This window comes from Suricata suricatta, chromosome 13, assembly GCF_006229205.1.
Source record: "Suricata suricatta isolate VVHF042 chromosome 13, meerkat_22Aug2017_6uvM2_HiC, whole genome shotgun sequence".
Taxonomy (NCBI): domain Eukaryota; kingdom Metazoa; phylum Chordata; class Mammalia; order Carnivora; family Herpestidae; genus Suricata; species Suricata suricatta.
The window spans coordinates 76,765,815-76,788,530 of NC_043712.1; positions in this window are offsets into that span (position 1 = coordinate 76,765,815).

The following is a 22,716-nucleotide window of genomic DNA, read 5'->3' on the forward strand; positions in this document are numbered from 1 at the left end:
CAACATAGGGCTCAAACTCACGAATGGCAAGATCATGACCTGAGCCAAAGTCAGAGGCTTAACCAACTGAGCCACCCAGGCGCCCCTAAACACATTTTCTAAGAAATCACATTAAGTCATGGGGCAGCCAATGCTACAGCCTAAATCTTTCTCTGCCTTAACAACCATTTCTAATCTCCCATCTGATCATGATACTTGGCATGTTCCCAGGGTTTGGTTTGTTTTTAATTTTTCCATTATTTTGATTTCTGCCATTAGTGAATTGGAGTTTCCGTGTTGTGTTTGTTTACCTGTTTGTTTACACTGCGTTTCGTCAAGAGCTCATTTCTAAATGCTAACGTGAGGACTAATGGTCCTAAAACTTTATGACTCATAAAACATACTTGTCCCCACCCTACCCCCATTCATTAGCATGATAGCAAATCTTTAACAGATTGCCTAGCACCTAGGGAGGTGCCTCCCAGTGCTCACATAAATAATTTATACGGATCAACACTTGCTCAAATTAATGGAAATGATAATGTTGTAAAGAAAGCATTTTACTGTTTCTGAGGCTGTTCACCAGAGAAACATTATTGGGATCCCTAAATATGCAGAAAACCTGATAGCAGAAAGATCAAAACTCACAGGCATAAGCTTTGTTTTTAAAATGTCTCGATAGTCGGCTACGAACAGCATTTTCTTCAAGTTCAAGGTCTGGTACCTACTAGGTAGGTACTGTTAATACTTCACTGCCATGGGCAATGAATAGCTCTCTCTTTGTTTGACGCTGCTGTAATTTTTCTATCAGCCAACAACTGTGGTTTCCTGAAGTAGCAAAAACCTGAAAAAAAAATGACACGGTTCAGAGAGAAGGAATCAGAGGGGGCTGGTGACTCATGCATCCTCAGGAAGAGGCTTGGACATGACCTCTGAGCCACCTTCCAAGCCCAGTTTTTGTTTTTCTACCATTCTATTCAAACACTAACTTAGACTCAAAGTTTAGTTGCACCTCAAAAAACATGAAATCTTTTGACTCTTTCTCCCCATTCCCTGATGTTTTGGCTTTTAATGCCCCCAGAACACTGACCAGATGTGTAGTACACATGAATTTGCAGTCGCTTTTGATTCAGGCCATTTTTGAGTCCCCTAACAATTACAGAATGAGTTTGGGTGACATTAAAGGAAAACTCCAAGCCAAAAATAGCTCTGGTGTTAGAGTCTGTATTTCACCTAGAGTGTAAGACAACACGATTTGCTCCTGTGGAGGAAGAAGAAAGGATATGTTCTTGACCTTACGTGTCCTATTCTTGATCCCTTGTAAACACGAAAAGCTGGCACCTGGACGTCTCTGTGCTAAACTCCGCCCTCCATCCACACACCATGTTTGGAGGAACTCAGAGGCACTTCCTGTTTGCGGTCATGACCTAAGGCCAGAAATTGCAACTTAGGCAGAATTAGAGCAACAGTGTTTGCTAGTGGATGGGCACCTCCTCCTGAAAACCATCCTCGCCTGCCAAGAAACTCAGAACCCAGACCTAGGCAGAGGGCCCCAGGAGAGCGGAGGAGTTTCATTAAAGAGACGTGGCCTGTCCTTGTATGGTTTTGTGCTGGGTGAGCCCGCCTTCACAGCTGCACCCGTCTCCATGCCTGGGTCCCCTTCTTTCTCGCACATACACTCTCCTGGGGGACAGAGGACTGGCTCACGCACAGGACTGCAGGTCTCTGAAGTGGTGACTTTGTTACAGATCAAAAGTCAACTTTATCGGACTGTCAGTGAGGCACCACTTGAGCTGACCTTTCTAAAGTTAGGTGCCTGAGGGCCGCCTGGGTGGCTCAGTGGGTTAAGCATCCGGCTTCCGACTTCTGCTCAGGTCATGATCTCATGGTTCGTGGGTTCGAGCCCCGCATCCGGCTCTGTGCTGACAGCTAGCTCAGAGCCTGGAGCCTGTCTTCAGATTGTGTGTCTCCCTCTCTCTGCCTCTCCCCCACTCATGCTGTCTCTCTCTGTCTCTCAAAAATAAATTTAAAAAATTAAAAAAATGTAAAGTTAGCCGCCTGAAAGCTAGCTAGTAATAGAGGCATAAGCAGGCAATATCTATTTCATTTCAAAGGGGTCTTTTTCCAGTTTGCAAATCACCTTAGTTAATTAATTCAGGCCTTGTATAATGGAACTAATTTAAAACCAAAATATCCATCACAGAACAGAAATAGATCCTGCTGTTCTTATCAAGGTAATTACCAGGATAATTGCCAAACCTGCCCTTAGTTTTGTTCCATCCCGCATAAGCCAAGCCTGCTGTTTACATGCACTAACACACATGTATCCTTGTGTTAATAAACAAGTGTGTTCTGAAGACAAATTTATAGTCAGCAACTTCCCTCCCAGAGGTAAGGATAGAAAGGAAAACAAGAGGTGGGTTTCTAATTCAGACTGTCAGGTTTATGTAAATAAATGGAAACTGTATTTGAAAATCCAGGTCCCTGTTACATCTATATTCAGAAGCTTTCTATATATTATAATAACATCTACTTACTGGCACATATCAACACAATAAACTGAGAAATAAAGAAATTTAGGACTATTACACAATTTCAAGCTATTTCCAATACTGATTTTAGTTTGGCAAATTTCCTCCTTCCCGTCTATGAAAGGATTTCTGAAGGTGTTTTCACCTCCACCAAGGGCTCTTCAATCCCATGCGCTCCAAAGAGCTGGGAAATTTGGGTTCCTAAACAGGTGGCTTTCAGTTCCACGTGACGGTTGAGCTGGCCTGGGACTGCGCCCGAACTTCTTTACTCTGAGTCACCGTCCCCAGCCAGTGACTAATTCAGTCACATTAAAGGAAGTCCTAGAGAATTTCCTTCGGGGCAAGGGCCTCAGATCCAAACACCCACGGGGACCCCGTAGGTAGTATATAGCAACGAAGAGGGGACAGTCGGAGGAGATGGCCCCGGTTACTCGTGCGGCTCTCCCTGGCTCCAGCCAGTGTTCGCCATGAGAAATTGTAGACCCAATTTGGCCACGTTTTCTCCTTTTTAAGAAATCTGCTTTCAACAATATTCGCTGATTTGTAAACGTCTGTTCGAGTTTGCAAAACATCATGCTAAGAAGTCAAAACACGTCTGTGACCTGCGGTTTTTAATGTCACCTTCTGTACACGTAGGCACACGTGGGCACACGCACGCGCATATCCACCCAACCCCAAACAGGTCTCAGCCCCAGAAGTGATGGATCCTGAGAGTGACATTGGTCAGATTTCGACCATTCATGGAAACAGCTTGAAATCGTATAATAGTCTTAACTTTCATTCATTTATAAGTTTATTATTTAAGTAGATATTTGCCAGTAAAACAATTTTACTATAATTTATAGAAACCCACTGAACATAAGGACAATAAATGCGTAGATCTTTAAATGAGATTTTCATTCATTTACTCAGCTATGATCTCCATTAAGAAAATTCTACTTAAAGACTTAAAAGTATTTATATACGGATAAATGTATACATGTATAAACGTACATGAATTATACATTTTCTTCTACATAAATAAATAAAACTACATATATACAGGCCAAAAAAGCGTATATTCACCAAAAAAAATTAATGTTTTGTCATCCAAAATTTTGTTTATTCTCCATAATTACTAGTCAGTGAGTTTGAGTCAGAGACCCTGAAATAACACTGAGAGAGGTCAGTATTCTGACCTGTGTGAGGTAACTAGTCAGTCAACAAGAGACAATTACTAGGGTGTATTCATGATGACAAACTTCCAGATAGGCATTGTTCCACGATGAATTATTTTCTATATGAATGGGAGAGGAGTGGATGAGCTGACTTCTGTGTTACATCTCATATTAAAACTGCCATATCATATATATGTGTGTGTGTGTGTGTATATATCATATCATATCATATTAAAACTGTCAAGGTAAAAGAAGCCTTCAGTAATCGAGAAAGCCCTTACTGAACCAAAAGATGAAGAAAGGATTCCTAAGACACAAAATAACTTTCAAGCACAGATAAGTAAGTTCCGTCCTGATTTTCAGACACAAATATCTACAGAATGTTGTTCCTTGAGGGGAAAAAAGACAAATCTAATGTTCAAATACATATGCATTGGGGATTGAGTGTGAAATCTACACGCAAAAGACATTCCGTAGAGTGTTTATTACAGACTTCAACAGTCCTTATGCGATGCTGGTATCTTTTCCCTCCCCTCACAAATACTACCCTTCACTTTCCCGTGGAGATTGTTGAAAGGGTTTTCAGTGTTCTGAGAATTGGGAGTCATTATGGGACGCACATTGAAAATAGTTGCTTACTCAGAATCAAGTGAAAGCAAAGGGCTATTATTTCCAGCCTAAATCGTTCCAGTGGGATTGGGTCAATCCGTTTGTTTCCTAGATCTCGGTATTGAAAATGTTTTCTTATTCTCTCACTGAAAACTTCTGTTGCTTAAGAGCAGAGTAATTGCATTTGAAAACTCCTGGCAAACCTGTGTGATCATCGTGATTACAAATTCAAGGCATAGATGCCAGGGTTAAATATCACAAAAATACTGCTTAAAATCAGAGACTTGTGTTTGGAGGATTGTGAGCAGAAATTTTACCATTGCTGTTCTTCTTCTGTGAATACCTAGGAACTGGTTTGCCTCTTCAGTTGTGAGGCAGTTACTACTAGCTCTGTTTAAAGAACCTAGAAAGTATCCCTTCTACACAGATGTGGGTTTGGAATCTGAAAAATGAGGAATCAGGTCCTGCTTCTGCCCCTTAGTAAGCTGAGTGCTCCTGGGCAAACCCCTTAACCTCTCTGAGCCTTTGTTTCTTGATCTGAAAAGTGATATTAGTATCTACTTTTTAGGCTTGTTGTGAGATTTAAAAAGACTATGCTCATAAAAAGTAAGCACAATAACAATACTTTAAAAATAAATATTGTAGGGCAAAAGCAGTTTTAGTTTGTTAGAATGTGGGCAACACACACAATTTTCCTGGAGAGTTCAATACAGAACCTTCAGAGGACATTCTTGAGGGGTTTTTTTGTTTGTTTGTTTATTTGTGAAAGAGAGAATGTGTATACGAAGAGAGGAGAGGTAAGAAGGAAGGAGACACAGATCCAAAGCAGGGTCCAGGCTCTGAGCTGTCAGCACAGAGCCCCATGTGGGGCTCAAACTCACCAACCACAAGATCATGACCTTCGGCTCAGTCTGAGACTTAACCCACTGAGCCACCAAGGGGCGGGGGATATTCTTGAGTTCTTATAAGCTCTTGTTGTAAAGGAAAAGATAAGTCAATTGCCAGCAAATGACTTAGAAATCAGAATAGAAAGTGATCCAGGCAACCATATAGAACGAGCTAAAGAGCAAGGACAGTGGGGAGGAGAAAAGTTAGTTTACCTCTGAATTTTTTCCTTTTTTAGCTGTGATTCTGAAAACTCTGGCCAAGCCCACCCTCTAAACTAATTTTTTTCTCAATCAGATGATCTAAAGAATTTTAGAGTTGAACTTTATTTTTAACACTTTGTGGTTAAAACACCTTAATTTTACAGATGAAGAGGCTTAGGCCCCCAAGGATGGAGTTAAGAAACCAAGTTAGGGTAGGGTCAAAACCAGAAGTTTTCCTCCTGCTTCATGCAAGCTGTAAGCTCTCTTTATCTGAGTCAACTGGAAATACCCTTTGAACCCGGCAGGTCTCTTCTACCAGAGGAAGGGAAAGTTCAAGTTGCAAATTAAAAAGAAATCTCTGCAATGCTTCAGACTTTAGGCTTTTCCATGGCTTTAGGCCTTCAGCCCTTCTGCACTCTGCTTTTTTCCCCCAGATATTTTAATTTCTGCCCAGAGTATGTATGAGATTTTCTTCTGATAATTTATCATCTAACCCAAGTATCCCAAGCTGAATGGCTTCTTTTATTCATCCTTCCTTCCTATCACTTTTCTTTCCTTCCTTCCTTCCTTCCTTCCTTCCTTCCTTCCTTCCTTCTTACCTTCCTTCTTTCCTTCCTTCCTTCGTGTGACACTGGACTTTGATCTAGTATTCTCAGATTGACCAAAGATCCCTGGAGTCCAAATGTGGCAAGAGATGTGAAGGGATCCTGGGCATTCTGAGTGAACATCTCAGCAGGAATCAGGATGGACAGAGGCCAATGAGTTGAGGGCTTTCCTAATGACTCCGGACTCTTGGCCCAAAACCCAAGAATTTCTGAGACCACATTTCCCATGAGTCCATATCAGAGTTAAAATTAAATAGAAAGCAAAAGGGAAAAAAGAAAGGTAGAAAGGAAAAAGGAGGAAAGAAATCTTTCTTACATAATTAAGATGCGGGCTGACATTCATCGACACTACATTTTATTTACATAGTGATATAGTGATGATATTATTTTTATACCACATAAAGAAAGTAGTTTTTCTTCAACATGCACAGCAATCAACCTCAACCAGAATAAAGATTTAATACTACCATTAGTGAGCATCTACCAGGCGCTTTAACTTCATTATTTAATTTTAGCCAGTCATTACAACAGCCCTTTTATTTTGGTGTTATTATCTCTATTTTAGAGATGAACACAGCAAAGCTTAGAAAGTTCAAGTAATTTATCCAAGATAATACAGATAGTAAGTCAGGGAACTGAGATTGGGATCCATGCCTTTCAGGAGCACAGCCTATTTTCACCATTTCCCTTAAATCATTTTGTTTTCTGGGATTGTTCATTGGTCAAAACACAGTGATTAGAGCTCTTATCAAAAGTGTGGCTATTTGGGATTTGTTCCAATTCATATTCCTGATTGTTTCTCAGACTTTTCCAAAGACTTGGATCATCATGCTCCCTTTTTTCACACTTGTGTCTTTTGTGGTGTTAATTCTCTATCTGACCCTGACCACACTCCCGTCTAAACTCATGGCCTCCTGTCAACTCTTTCCTGGCATCTGACCCCAGGCCCATCTTGGGTTTGTTTTTGTTGTTCTTTGCCTGGTGCTGACAGTTAGTTTGCAGGAACCATGCTCCATGGTGTGGCCCAGAGGAGACAGTGTCAATGCAGCTATTCAGAGAAAATTGAGAGGACCACAGGGTACAGTAATCAGGAAAGGCTTCTGGATGAAGGAGGTTGAATGGGAAGAGATCATTAAATGGAAAAGAGAGGGAAGACATTGTATCTCAGAAGGAAGACAATAAAAACATGAAAATAAGAATGTGGATGTTAAGTAGACCACACTAGGAGAAGTAGGGGATTGATCTTGATAAGAAACAGAGATTACTTTAGGTATCTGGGTTAGGATTACTGTGGATAGTCTCAGTGTTTTAAGACTTAAACTTCCCCGTCAATGTTGTACAGACTGTTTAGGTATAGGAAAAATGGAATCAGAAAAACTAATAAATGTCACTGAAAAGTAGGTGGCATCCAACACAATAACAAAGAGAATGACTGAGACCACTGGAAGAAACAGAAAATTCAAGAGGCTGATACTGTTTAAAGACAAAGAACATGATGGGGCACAAGCGTGGCTCAGAAGGTTAAGTGTCCAGCTTTGGCTCAGGTCGTGATCCAGGGGTTCACGAGTTCAAGTCCCAGGTTGTAATCCCATGGTTTGTGGGTTCGAGTTCTGCGTCAGACTCTGTGCTGACAGCTCAGAGCCTGGAGCCTGCTTTAGATTCTGTCTCCCTCTTCTCTGTCCCTCTCCCACTCACACAGTCTTCTTTCTCTCCAAAATAAACATCTTAAATTTTTTAAATAAAAATAAAGATAAAGAATATGCCTTTCCACTTAGCCATGATGAGTTTGGGGTAATCTGATGCTTTAGTAGAAATACCATCAAAAAGTTAGAGCTAAAGGACTAGAACTTGTAAAGTTGGTCTGGGCAAGATTATCCACACAAAAGTAATATTTAATTCCATGACAGCAGATGAACTAGTCAAAGGCATAGCTAATAGAGGCAAAATCAGAATTGATTGGCACCATCGATAACTATTTATTGATAATTTATGGTATTACAGAACCAGAGTAGCTAAAGTCAAGTTTTTTAGTTTTTAGAACCAACAAGAACACCTGGTTAAATATTCTAACCTGTTTTACATTTTTAATTGTGGCAAAATACACATAGAATAAAATTTACCTGAAGCATTTTAAAGTATACAGGTAAGTGGTACTGAGTACATTATTATTATGCGATCATCACCAACATTCATCTCCAGAACTCATTTTATCTTGCAAAATTAAAACTTTGTAACTATTCAACAATAACCCCCCCCCCTATTTTCCACTCATGCCTCCGGTCCCTAGAAACCATCATTCTACTTTCTATCTCTTTAAATTTGACTATTCTAGGCATGCTTGGTTGGCTCAGTCGATTAAGCATCTGACTTCTGCTCAGGTCATGATCTCACAGCATGTGGGTCTGAGCCCTGTGTCGGGCTCTGAACTGACAGCTCAGAGCCTGGAGCCTGCTTCAAATTCTGGGTTTACTCTCTCTCTGCCCCTCTCCCACTCACACTCTCCCTCAAAAACAAATAAACATTGAAAACATTTCTAATTAAAAAAATAAAGTAAATTTGACAATTCTGGGAACCTTATGTAAATGGAATCATATAGTGTTCCTTTTTGTGACTGGTTAATTCCACTCAGCATAATGTCCTTGAGTTGACATGTGTTACAGTATATGTCAGAATTTCCTTTCTTTTAATGGCTGAATAATATTCCATCGTATGCATAGAACACATTTTGTTTATTCATTCAACTGTTGATGACCACTGGGTTGCTTCCACCATTTGGCTACTGTGACTAATCCTGCTGTGAACATGAGTGTACAGACATCTCTTCAAGACCCTGTTTTCAGTTCTTTTGGGTATACACATAGATGTGGAATTACTGGATACCACTTGGCAATGAGAAAGAATGAAACCTGCCATTTCCAGCAAAGTGGATGGAACTGGAGGGTATTATGCTAAGTGAAATAAGTCAGTCAGAAAAAGACCCATAGATGTTTTCACTCATATGTGGAACTTGAGAAACTTAACAGAAGACCATGAGGGAAGGGAAAGGGAAAAATAGTTACAAACAGAGAAGGAGAGAGGCAAACTATTAAATACAGTAAACAAACAAAGGGTTGGGAGAAGAGAAAAGGGGAAAGTGGGTGATGGACATTGAGGAGGGCACTTGTTGGGATGAGCACGGGTGTTGTATGTAAGAGATGAATCATGGGAATCTCCCCCAAAGCCAAAGCCAAGAGCATGCTGTATAAGTGTATGTTAGCCAACTTGACAATAAATTATATTTAAAAAATAAAATAAAATAAAATAAAATAAATGGGATTACTGGGTCATATGGTAATTTTCTTTTTAATTTTTCAATGAGCCTCATGGTGATTTCCAAATCAGGAACACCATTTTACATTCCCACTAACAATGCCTAAGAGCTCCAATTTTCCCCCATTCTTGCCAGAAGTTGTTATTTCCTGTTTTTTTGTAAGTAGTCATTCTATTGGGTGTGAGGAGGTATCTTTGTGGTTTTGGTTTGCATTACTCTAAGGATTAGTGGTGTTGAGCATCTTTTCATGAGTTTGTTGGACATATTTATATTTTCTTTGGAGAAATTTTTTTCAAGATCTTTGCCCATTTTTTAATCAGGTTGTTTTGTTGTTACATTTTAAGAGTCCTTTATATTTTCTAGATATTAACCTCTTAAAATATAATTTCAAAATGTTTCTTCCCTGGGGTGCCTGGGTGGCTCAGTTGGTTGAGCATCTGGCTTTGGCTCAGGTCATGATCTTGTGGTTTGTGGGTTTGAGCCCCATGTCAGGCTCTGTGCTGACAGCTAGCTCAGAACCTGGAGCCTGCTTCAGATTCTGTGTCTCCGTCTCTCTCTGACCCTCCCCTTATCACGCTGTCTCTCTCTCTCTCTCTCAAAAATAAATAAAACATTAAAAAATTTTAAAAAATATTTCCTCCCATTCTGTAGGCTGCATTTCATGCTGCTGCTTGTGTCCTTTGATGCACAGAAGTCTTACATCTTAATGCGGGCGAGTTATCCATTTTTTCTTTTTTTGCCGATGTTTTTGGTGTCAACCCCAAGAAATCACTGCCAAATCCAATGTCATGAAGCTGCACCTCGTTGATTTAAAAAAAGAAAACAACCTTCCTGGGGCACCTCTGTGGCTTAGTCGGTTAAGCATCTGACTACAGCTCAGGTCAGGATCTCGCAGTTTGTTGGTTCAAACCCAACATCCGGCTCTGTGCCTGCATTTTGTGGGTTTGAGCCCCATGTCAGGCTCTGTGCTGACAGCTAGCTCAGAGCCTGTAGCCTGCTTCAGAGTCTGTCTGTCTGTCTCTCTCTCTCTCTCTCTCTCTCTCCCTGCCCCTCCTCCACTAACTCTCTCTCTCTCAAGAATAATAAATAAACATTTTAAAAAACCTTTCAAAGGTTTAATTTACATAAGATTCATCCATCACAAGTGTACAGTTCAATGATCTCTTTTAAACTTCTATGCTTGTGTAACCATCAGCACGATTGAGTTTTAGAACAAGTTCTCTGTTCCAAAAAGGTTCCTCATGTCAGCTTGTAATCCATCCCCTACCCCAGCCCCAGCTCTGAGCAACCACTGATCTTCTGTCTATCTTTATAGATGTTCTAGCACCTGGATAAATTATAAAAGTTAATTTTGGGGCTCCTGGGTGACTCAGTTGATGAAGCATCTGACTCTTGATTTTGGCTCAGGTCATAATCTCATGGGTTGTGAGTTTGAGCCCCATGTTGGGCTCTGCACTTGGGATTCTCTCTCTCCCTCTCTCTCTGCCCCTCCCCTGCTCATGGTCTCTTTCTGTCCCTCTCAAAATAAAGTTAAAAAACAAGAAAAGAAAGTAAAAGTTATTTTCAAGTCATCTTTAAAAATAAAGTAGCATTTCATAAAATTTAGGAGACGGGGGATGGATTGTCTCCCATAATCTTCCATCACACTTTGTATGCTTTTTACACGTTCCTTTTCACCAATTTGCCATCTTGCTATCTGCCTTAATTTTTACTTTAATCTTTGTCAAAAGCAAATTTGAAATCAATCTTGTTAGTAAGTACACACTTAAAATATGTCATTAGAATGTTATGCAGTCCCTAGCGTGTGTCTCCTGCCACTGAATCTAATTTCCTTCTAAAATAAGGCATGACATTTCCACTAAGGCACCCAGGTGAGCTATATGCCTGTCCTAATCAACGGCCACCTGTCATGATCCAAACAGGTTTCTAGGTTGTTTATATTCTCTCTTCCTCCCTCCCCAACCCAAGACTGAACCTCTTACTCTTTGGTCCCGATCACGTGTAGTGCCACCACCTGCACCGGATGGAATTCAGAGGCCTCCGTTGAGATTTACACAAGCCGTAAGTGAATTCCTTCAGGCCTTGGAATGTGGAGGCTCACGCCCATGTTATTTTTCACATTGAGTTCCTTCCATAACAAGGTATTCACACATACGCGCACACACACACACACACACACACACACATATACACTGTTGAAAAAGAACAGAAGCTAAAAAGAAAAAATAGGAAGGTGCTTTGGGTTGATTTTGAGGAGCAAATAATCCCTCTGATGCCCAAGTCAAATTCAGAAAAGCTTAGTTAAAAAGAAAGAGGACATAGAACACTAGAGACAGATTATAAGTCCAACTTCCTGATTCAGTGAGGTCAAATTCTGAGCTATGGGTTTTTTTTAAAGGTCAACTTCAGATTAAGAGCTCTGTGTTAGGTTAGTCCGAGTGACATGTAAATGCCCACGTGAGTTTCCATTGGGGATGATGCCTTTAACAGAGTCAGACCACTTAATTTTAGTGCGAGGGGAACAAGATTAGGATGTGAAGCATACCATGTCTTAGCAAGATAACAGTGTGGCAGGCTATTCTTACAGGCCAGGTGATGTTTGTGGCTTGACATGTGACCCCAAACCCATATCTTCTTTGTACATCCCACTCAAAGAAAGCTAAGTAGGAAATAAGTGCCTTTGTCTAGAGGTCAAGGAGTCTCCAGAAAAAGAAAATCTTCCAACCCCAAACTGATGAGTTTCACCATTATTTAGCAGTCCTAAGATCAGTGAGCAGGGATAGCCCCCAAGGACATTCTCCCAAAAGGGAGATTTATGCTGAGAGAGGAGAACAATGGGCCAGTGGTCTGGTGTCACATGATTACCTAAATAATTCCCAGTAGGATTCTGGACACAGTATGTAACTGAGATAAACAAATCTCTCCTGGCCTGAGTCGCCAGGATTATGGACAAGCTTTCATGAGCGGCTATGCCTGTTAATGTGATGGGAAGCCGTCTCATTGAGTTATCAGGCATAAAATGACACGGATCCGTCTTCGCCAAGTATAACACTACAGGGAGACCTCTCTGCCTCTTTCCGTTGCACCCAGCACCTGAGAAGTTACTGCCAAGCCATCGAAGTGAGGATATTGGGGGGCCATAAAAGGCTGCTTGTTTTCAACAGAACCCTGCGAGATTGGCTTCCTCAGTTGTCTCTCTGGGAGGCCCTTGGCAGCAGGTTTGGCAGTGTTTCAGCTCTGGACTGTCTAACAGGACATATTTTTTGCAATAGCTAAATAACAAATTGTAAAGGTTAAAACATTATGACACAAATTTTTATGTTTAGGTTGTAACTAAAAATGAAATCCTCTCACTGTTCAAGAAGGGAATTACCGAAAACATGCTTTCTTGCTCTCTGTATCTTTAATACAGTAGAGTGACCTGCAGGCGATCATTCAACTCATATTGGAATGTTTATTCTACATTAAAAAGTCTCCCATCCATGGAGTGGATGGAACAAAAGGTATTTTGCCCCCATCCCCAAGACAGGGCACTGGATAGATTTCTGTGTTTCTGAAGCCCAAGTCCTTCTTAATGGTCCTTTAAACTTTATTGTAGGAAGGGGAGAAGGTACCCTTTATGTTTTCCTTTATGTTCTAACAAGACGAAGAAGGAAAGAAGCCTGCACCCTGAGAGGGTTCTAGAATTCAAAAAAACAAGAGTGACTGTCATTTCAAAGGCAGGAAGATGCCTACATGTGCTTTGGTCAGAGGAGGGACCTTGGGGGAGCGTGGCTTTGCCGGCTTTTACAAAGGTAAGCATCATTCAGGAGCCTTGGGGCCCGAGCAAAGGATTCTGAATGATCAGAGAGCAAACTGTAACATCCTTTGGTGCCGTCCTTCCTCAGGTCCCAGGCTGCTCAGCAGGAAACCATCTCAGCTTATGCGCTGCTAATGTCTAAAGCAGCAGAACCAGAGGTATGGTGGAAAATTGGTGGTCCCAGCAGAGCCTAGACAAGGAAGGCAGCAGTGGACAGATATTCATCAAGAGTACTATGTTTTGTGGCTTACGCCTGTAGGGAGGGTGGATGATCCAGAAGAAGGGGTTGGGAAATGTCTTAGTCTGTCTGGGCGATTATAACAAAAGTGGGCTGATAAACAGCAGAAATTTATTTCTCAGAGTCCTGGAGTCTAAGAAGTCCAAGATCAAGTGGCCAGCATATTCAGTGTCTGATGAGGACACTCTTCTTGATTTAGTGTCTTCACGGTGTCCTCACACGGTGGAAAGGGTGAGGGAGCTCTCTGGACGCTCTTCTATGAAGGCTTTAGTCCCACTCATGAGGGCTCCCCTTTTCTAAGCTAGGCACCTCTCGAAGGCCCCACCTCTAACACCAACACAGAAGGCATTAGGTTTCAATATACGAAGGCGCAGAGGGTATACACAAACGTTCAGCCTACGGCAGCAGGAAGGCAGAGGTGTGATCCTGGATCTCCCTCAGTTCTGCCAGGTGGGGCCTAGAGCCAGTTCTATTTTAATCTGAAAAGTAGAAGAACACAGCACAATGCTCATCACAGGCCATGAAGTGCTTCATACCTGTTACACAAACCAAAACGGTCAGGTGTGGAGTTTCACAAATACCTTCGTATGTATTGAATCGATTGTGTATTTGACCAGCATCTAATTAGGAGAAACAAGAACACATGCAAAGTCTCTCTGTGCTCTCAGCAAGCTATGGGAGCTAAATACCCCAGAGAGGGTACTTGATAAAATAAAAGGAGGCAAAGTCTACAATGAGATATTAACAGTGAGTTCGAGGAGCAGAGCAGAACCAGGTTCTACCCGAGTCAGGGAGAGTCTGGAGGGTTTTCAAAAGGAGGGGAGGTTTGCTTTGGGTCCTGATGCGTGGGAAGGAGTTTGCTGTTTCTCCCAACACCAGGTCCCTCATGGAGACCCACAAGCCAGCGCAATGTCCCACCACGAGTGCTTCTGTGACATTGTTTCACTTAATCAGATGGTTAACAGCTCACTCTTCCCTTCCCCAATTCTCCAACCTCCACTTGACTCCGTTTGCTGGAACTTCACCCTCTGCCCCAGCCAGGTAGCTGCCCAGCAGCTTTACCCCTATCCCTTCCCCCTCCTCTGTCCGCACCCCCATGGAACCAGCCAGGTTCACTCTGCTGGGCCTCTTGACCAAACTGAGACAGGGTGGGGGGGTGTCAAAAGTTGTTAGGTGGAGTCAAAAACTGGTAAGGAATATTCATGGGTCTATCACTTTCCAGAATCCATTCATTTAACCCTTTCTTATCATGATCTCAGAACAAGTCTTAATTTAGCTCAACTCATAGTCACTGAATAGTTTTAGTAGATACTTTGGAGAGTGTCAGTAAGTTTGAGCTGCTTAACAAAAATCCCAGAGATGGATGTTTCAAACAACAAACGTTTCTTTCACACAGTTCTGGAGACTGGAAGTCTGAGATGGAGGCCCTCACAGATCCAGCATCAGGGTGGGGGGGTGTCCTTCCAAGCCACAGATGCTGACTTTCCACTATGTCTTCATATGTCAGGAGCTCTATGGGGTCCTTTTCACGTTTCAAAAAAATTTTATTATTATTATAATTTACAGAGAGAGAGCATGTGAGCAGGAAAGAGGACCAGAGAGAGAGAGAGAGAGAGAGAGAGACAGATAGAGAGAGAATCTTAATGCTGAGCTTGGAGCCTGACATGGGGCTCCATCCCACAACTTTGAGACTATGCCCTAAACCAAAGTCAAGAGTTGGACGTTCAGCCGACTGAGCCACCAAGGTGCCCCTGTGGTCCTTTTTATAAGGGCACTAATCTCATTCATGAGGACTTCACCTTCATGCCCTAATCATCTCCCAAGGGCCCTGCCTCCTAATATCATCACCTTGGGAAATAAGTTTAACATATGAATTTGGGGAAGGTGGTAACATTTAGCCCACAGAACACAGTGAAAGATCACAAAGATATATTAAGATATATTAAGAATTGCTAAAATTATTTATGTAAAGGTCCTAGCACATGCTTGGCACATAGTAAACGTAAATAAATGACTGGCTTGGGGACATGAACTATAAATAGAAAATGTGTCATTTTGGTAGCTGGTCTTTCTTGCCTGGGACTTACTGACTAGCCACACACGTGCTAAACTCGGTGACATCTTCATCCCTGTACAAAGCACTTGGCTAAGATACCAACTAGTGACTCCTCATATTTTAAACACTTGCCAAAAAAATTACTTTTTCTCTATTTTCCATTAGAAACTCCCAAGCTTTTAATTTTCAGTAAGAACTTTCCATGAATAACCATTTGCTTAGAGAAGAAATAAACTTATTTAGCCATGAGACTAGAGCTCAGTCCACATCAGAGGTCATTACTGTGAATTCCTCCCTAAAATATTCAAACTGAGCGCATACATATATAGAATTAAAATCGGTTTCACTCCAAAATGAAACCTTTATAGGATAGTAGACCATACATTTGAGAAGTATACCGCCCTACTTTATGCCTTCCCCACAAATTGCTTCCATCCATGTCTCAAGAGCCAATCTGTTCTCAACGATTTTCAGTTCTAACTGGCAACACAGAGCAGCTGGGGACGAGAGTTGGGCTGGGAGAAGAGGGGGCATTTTGACATCGCAGAACCCCGTAAGAGCTATGAGACTTGCAATCGAGACTTGGCTTCCCAACATAGAAAAAGTTAATGAGAGACCAGACTTTCTGGCCAGTTGAGGAGCAGACATCAAGTGCTAAGGTTTTCTCCTGCAACAAATACAGAAGGCAGAGCTTCCACAGTTGGGCTAAAATTGACAGAAGAAAAAGAGAACGACTGGAGGCAAATATAGCTTGATTAATAGAAGAAATCCTGTGATCCAATGAAGAAGAACTAGAGAGAACTTGGCAACATCAGTGGTACCGTTTCAGAAACCACAGTCATTCTCAGATGACAAAAAGTCTAAACGGACGTAACTATTGAGATGTGAAATTATAGACTTGTTTTGGTCAGAAAAGACACAGAGGTAGTATCTCATTTAACACAATTTGTGGAATGAAGGTGGGTTCTTTGTATCTTAAGAAATAGAAAATAAACTGAAGTGATTGAGGTACAATTTTTTCCTGAGAGTGATTTATTGACATAAAGTGAACAAAGTTAATAGCATCCAAACCTCCTGGGCCCCAGGAAAACTATCATTTCCAAACACACCAGCATCTACAAAGCACACCCATTATTTTTATAAGGATCAATAAGATTCAGTGAAATATGTAATGATATGATAATTTCTCCAGGAACAGAAGCAAACAAGCCTCAAGGGTATTAGTTAGCTAACTGTCTGTGGAAGGTACCATACAAAGCAAGTTGAATCAGTAATATCTTTAGTATTTAAATAGCCAGAGCTAATAAAAGACAACACCAATGTCGATCCATGTAAAATACATAAATAAGTATGTGACAATATGGGATAAATATGTGTATAAGGGAGCATGTAGTGGAGTCACTGCAATTCATGTCCTTCTACCAAGCCTTTGGCAGACTGAGGGAAGTTCATTCAAGGGAAAGTTCCGGCAGAGATAAAACCCAGCATACTGGGGCCCCTGGGTGGCTCAGTCAGTTGAGCATCTGACACTTGATTTTGGCTCAGGTCATGATCTCACTGTTCATGAGTTCGAGCACCACGTCGGGCTCTGCACTGACAGTGTGGGGCCTGCTTGGGATTCTCTCTCTCCCTCTCTCTCTCTGCCCCTCTCTTGTTCACACTCTCTCTCTCCAACATAAATAAACACTAAAAACAATTAAATTAAATTTAAAAAGCCTACCATACTCCCATAGGAAGGCTGAACCCACATGTCATTGTCTAAGTCACACACTTCTAAAATTTTAATGCCATGTACCCGTGAATAATACAAAATTTAAGCAGATACATATGAATACATATATGTCTCCATGATAAGATAAAGGTAACATAAATAATGGTTTGTTTTATTTTTATTCTATTTATTAATTTATAAGAAAATCTTATTGTTCTTACTTTTAAAAATCATTACTATCAGGGTGCCTGGGGGCCTCAGTCAGTTAAGCATCTGACTTTAGCCCAGCACATGATCTCACAGTTCATGACTTCTAGCCCCACATCGGGCTCTCTGCTGTCAGTGCAGAGCCTGCTTCAGATCCTCTGTCCCCCTCTTTCTCTGCCACTCTGCCATTTGTGTTCACTCTCTCTCTCTCAAAAATAAATAAACATTTAAAAAATCATTAGTATCACTAAATTTTGTGTAAACAATGTGATTGAATACATTTGGCTATTTTTGAAAATCTTGGTTTATCATTTGTGGTTCAGATCCACTTTATGTACATTATTTCTGTATTTGATTTTAATGATTGTCATAGCTGAAAAGTGAATTTCCAATGACAGAAGGATATGAAAAGAAAATGGACCTCATTATCTTGCCTACTTAATCATGTTACTCATTTTTTAACTGAAGTCGCCAATTATGTAAAACTTTTGTTTAAATTTCACATAGTATTCAACTAGAATGAAGTCTATAATGATATGGGAAGTAAATCCATTTTAAATATATTCTTCTGATCATTTCAAAGTCCATCAGAATTTACGAATTAACCTTTTACTTCTTTGGCTGTTGAAGAACTGGTTTTATAGGATTAAGAGAAATGCCAATTCCACTACTTTTCTCCACTGTTAAGCAGTGCATGAATTATTGTCTTCAGTCTCAGCTGTTTTTCCAGGAATCCTTCTATCCATGTGTCCATTTTATGAAGTAGATGATGAAATCCCTAAATCCACTTAACCAGCTACACGAAAACTTCAGGGTGTGTTAACACACTGAAATCAAGCAAACAAGATTGGTACAGCCAGTCCTTTGGGACTTCCTTTAAGAAATTTCACATACCTGGGGTGTCCGGGTGGCACAGTCAGTTGAGCATCTGATTTCTGCTCAGGTCATGATCTCATGCTTTGTGAGTTCGAGCTCCGAGTCAGGCTCCATGCTGATAGCTAGCTCAGAGCCTGGAGCCTGTCTTCGGATTCTGTCTCTCCCTTTCTCTCTGTCCCTCCCCTATCTCTCTCTCACTCACAAAAAATAAATAAAACATTAAAAAATTTTTTTTTTAAATCTCACATACCTGACTGCACATTTGTGCCTCTTTATATATTAAATATCAGTGAACCTTAGTTTCTTTTCTCTATATACTAAGCTAAAGCCATAAATTATAAAATGTTTTTCCACACAGCAATGAATGATCTGGTTCACACCCTGATGTACATGTCCTCCACTTTGGAATGAATATCTTTTCATAAAGACTTGTCACAGCTCTCCCAAGAAGGAGGTAAATGTGTGCTTCATGGCCCATGGACTAATGCTGGGGGTGGGGTTATAGGTTAACAACTGCTACCACTTCTAGTGACTTCAGGTGCCTGAGTTACTTTCTTTTTCTGTGAAGAGTCCAACTAAAATTGCCATTATTCACTCATTCCACAGATATTTATTGAGATTCAATTATCTTTCCATTTTCAAGTTCCATATAAAAATTTTTTGAGCCAAAATGAATAATCTCTAAATACGCAAGATCAGAAACTTTTTCTGAAAAGGACCAGATAGTAAATATTTTTGGCTTTGTTATCCATACCTGCAGTTGTTGTTGCAAATATTCAACTCCATCAATCATTGCAGCAAGAAAGCAGCCATAGACAAAATGTAAAAGCGTGTGCATGGCTGTGGGCCAATAAAGTTTTGTTTACAAAAATAGGTAGCAGGAAGGATTTGATTCGTGGACCAGTCTGTCAACCCCACATCCGGACACTTGCTTCACTTTTCCTCGGATTTGATTCTAGAGCTGTGAGTCTATGCAATTTTACATAGCTGACTTTTGAGTCATGCTCTATTCTATTTCTTCAATAAAGAAGAAAATTAAGGAAAAGCTGGTCATTTTCTCGATGCATAGTCAGATTTTTGTTTTCAGATGCACTAACCAAATGGTTTGGTCCTTGGTTCCTTACAAAATAGAGTTAAATTGTCAGATCAAATAGCACAATTTGGCATGAAAGGACAAAGGTCTCCTGAAACAATATCTGCTGGCTGGAAACTCCTAGATGGACCTTGTTTGGGTTTGATTGTGTAAGAATATATATGTCAAACGCTGCAGGGTCAGGAAAAGTAGAGTGTGGCTTCCCGAGAAGAAGGGTGACCTCCAGAGTAATAAATAAAAACCTGCCTACTGATGACTGCAGTGTGCTCAAGCAGCTTAACGTCCAGTGATTAGTGCTCTTTAAGGTATGTTCTGCCTCAGTACCTACCCAATGGTTTCCATATTTGAGTGTCTAGACTTTTACCTTTGAAGTTGGTTAAAACACTGATTGCTTGCAGGATTTCTGGAGTCAGGTCCAGGAATCTGTCACCAAGTGCTCCCAGTGACTCTGATGTGGCCAGTCAGAACAAAACGTACATGGTAAAGAACACAAAGTAAATCCACTGAGGTCTAAATACCCTCCCACACACACACCAGGCTGATGTGAACATCAGTGAAAATATACCTGAAACCCCTAAATCAGAATGTGGCAGATAGTACAGGCTCAATAGCTCTCAATAGTTTTATAATTATTATTCCAGCATAATTATTATTATGGCATAATTATTATTGCAATATTATGATTATTGTATGCATCAAGAGAGCTAGGAAAACCAGAAACATTTAAACTACACTTAGGTGAGAAGAGAAGAAAGGGGATTACTAACTCTTCAATACTAACTATGGCTGCAGCATGAGAGGGTCAGGAACTGCATGAGTTAAAAAAGAAAAAAAAGAAAGTCCTAACTGCGGAATCGTTAGGTAATCATTAAGCCAAACTAGACACAAGTAACGAAGGAAAGAGAGGCGGGAAGGGCCTTAGTGGCTATTTGTTCATATGTCACCAAACTGGAGCAGAGCCGTGTTTATTATCTGGATCATCTGGGTCTTGGCCACAGTTCGCTGACTCTTTTTGCCTGGGTAAACCTGAACTCAAGGCAATAAAATCAAGAAATAGTGGGACTCAGGGAAAAGGGACATTTGCAAATGTAGCTGAAGTCAGAGAGCCATTTCAGTCTGGAAAGATCCTTGCTCTCTTCAATAAATCCCCAGAGACTGGTGGTCTGGCCATTTGCTCTGCCCTTGGGTAGAGAGTACCAGGGACTATTTTCTGGCCAGTCCTGCTTCTTACATTCATTGATTCACTCATTTGATCAATATTTAATGAGCTCTGACCGTGGACCCAGCACTGTTCTAGGCACCTGGGTACATAAAGGAACAAAACTATAAATAAAGAACCTGTCCTTGGTAGACCTTGCATTCTAGCTCAGAGAGGCGAGAAAAACCAGGCAAGATGACCGAGTTCTAAGATACAAAAGAGAATGAGAGCAGGATAGAGGAGAGGGTGGGATGTGAGGGGTGGTCAAGGTCAGCTTCCCTGGGAAAGTAAAAGCTAAACAAGAAACTCTTTCAAGCAAGGGAGGGAGCTGGGCAAGCAGCTCTGGTGATAGAACGTTCCAGGGAGAGGGAACACCAAGATCTTAGGACAGGAGATTGCCCGGCTTCTAAAGTCAAACAAAAAACAAAAAAAAAAAAAAAAAAAAAAAATGCCCAGGAGGCCAGCGGAGTTGGTGGAGAGTTGATGAGTGAATAATCAGAGTTGAAAGCAAAGAAGTGATAGAAGGTGCAAATCATTGTCCAGCCTGGCAGCCCATTTATTCTAAGAACTTTGGCCTTTACTCTTAGGGACAAGAGGAGTTTTGCATGGTTTTGAGCACAGGAGTGACATGATCTCATGTAGGCTTTAAACGTCTCTTTCTAGCTGCTGTGCTGAGAGGAAGTGCAGCTCATACCCGCAGTCATCATGAGGCCGAGTTCATTACCTCCAGCAGCAGCAACGCTTTATACGGGAGGAAACACTTCATCTGGAAAGAGCTGCGGCAAATATTAATCTCCTCTTGAGCTTGATCGCTGACCTCTCACCGAGGGTTCTGACTTGCTCCTCTGTTTTGACCTCTGGCCACCATGCAATCTAATTACATGGTCCCCGCCACCCTATTGTTCTCCCCAAAAAGGTGCATAAACTCCAATCTTTTTCATCTGACAACTTTTGGAATTCATTACTACGTTCAAAAGCAATTGATAATTAGAAGCACCTGAAACCCACTTTGAGGGATAATAAATATATTTTTAGTTTCTACTATCTGCCAAGTGCTATGCTGTGTGTATACGATTAGTTCATCCCCTCAACCCAGTGAGCAAGTGCGTTATTGCAATGTCTCCGCAGTAGAGACGATGCCTTGAAGACATTAAGTATTTAGTAAGAACAGAAGACAGACTTCAATCCCAGAAAACAGTCCTGCTGTCCTATGATACGTAACTAGCTTTGAAATAAATATTTGTATCTCAAAGTCTGCAAAAGAAAAGTACTCTGCAGGATCTTATTCACAGTATTCATTAGTATAGTATATCCTGTTAATATTGAGAGAAAAAGAGGAAACGGAAATTTTAGCCTGGTCCTGACCTCAATACGACAAACAGGAGTAAATGCTGCCCAATTGGACACAGTCAAGACTGGAAGTCACTGGGTTAATTAAAAAAAAAAAAAGGTTAAAAGTGAGGAAAGATAAATTATACATGCATACCTAAATAATTTACTTTTGCTTCAATCATTTCTTTGTGCAATCATTCATCAATCTTTTCTTGTACCTCAGTGTCTTACAGTCTGATTAGAGTTCTGTTACTTACTTGCATAAAGCATCATTTTTGATCTCTAATTTTAACTTCTTTAAAAATGAATTTTAAAAATAAATTCAGCTAGGGTGCCTGGGTGGCTCAGTCGGTTTAGCATCTGACTCTGGGTTTTGGCATGGGTCATGATCTCAAGGTTCATGGGCTCGAGCCTCGTGCTGGGATCTGGGCTGATGGTGTGGAGCCTGCTTGAGTTCGTCTCTCTCTCTCTCAAAAATAAATAAATAAAATAATTTCAGCTACAAAGAAACATGAAAATTGACTTCATTCGCTATTTATGAGTCTTTTCTAATACTTTACAATGTTTTGTTAGATGACCCAACAGCCCTCCCCCCGGTAGGTTCCATCCAGAGCACGGGTTTAGGTCTCATGGAAATAGGTCTCTTTCTTTCACACTGAGATTTCTTTGGTTTTCTACTACTTGATAAAGTATGTAATTTCAAGAACAAACACAACTGGCATAAGCAGGTTTGCAAGCAAATGTAGTGGATTCTTGCTCTATGTGGAAATCCGGTGATGGGGACAGAAATGCATGGAAGTGCTTGAATAGTCTCCTGGCTCTCAGGATTCTGCAATGGGCATTGTCCAGCAAGTAGTGTCAAGGGGACGGAGAACACGGTTACTCTAGTGGGTCAGTTAAATGGATATTGATTAACTGAGCATCAAT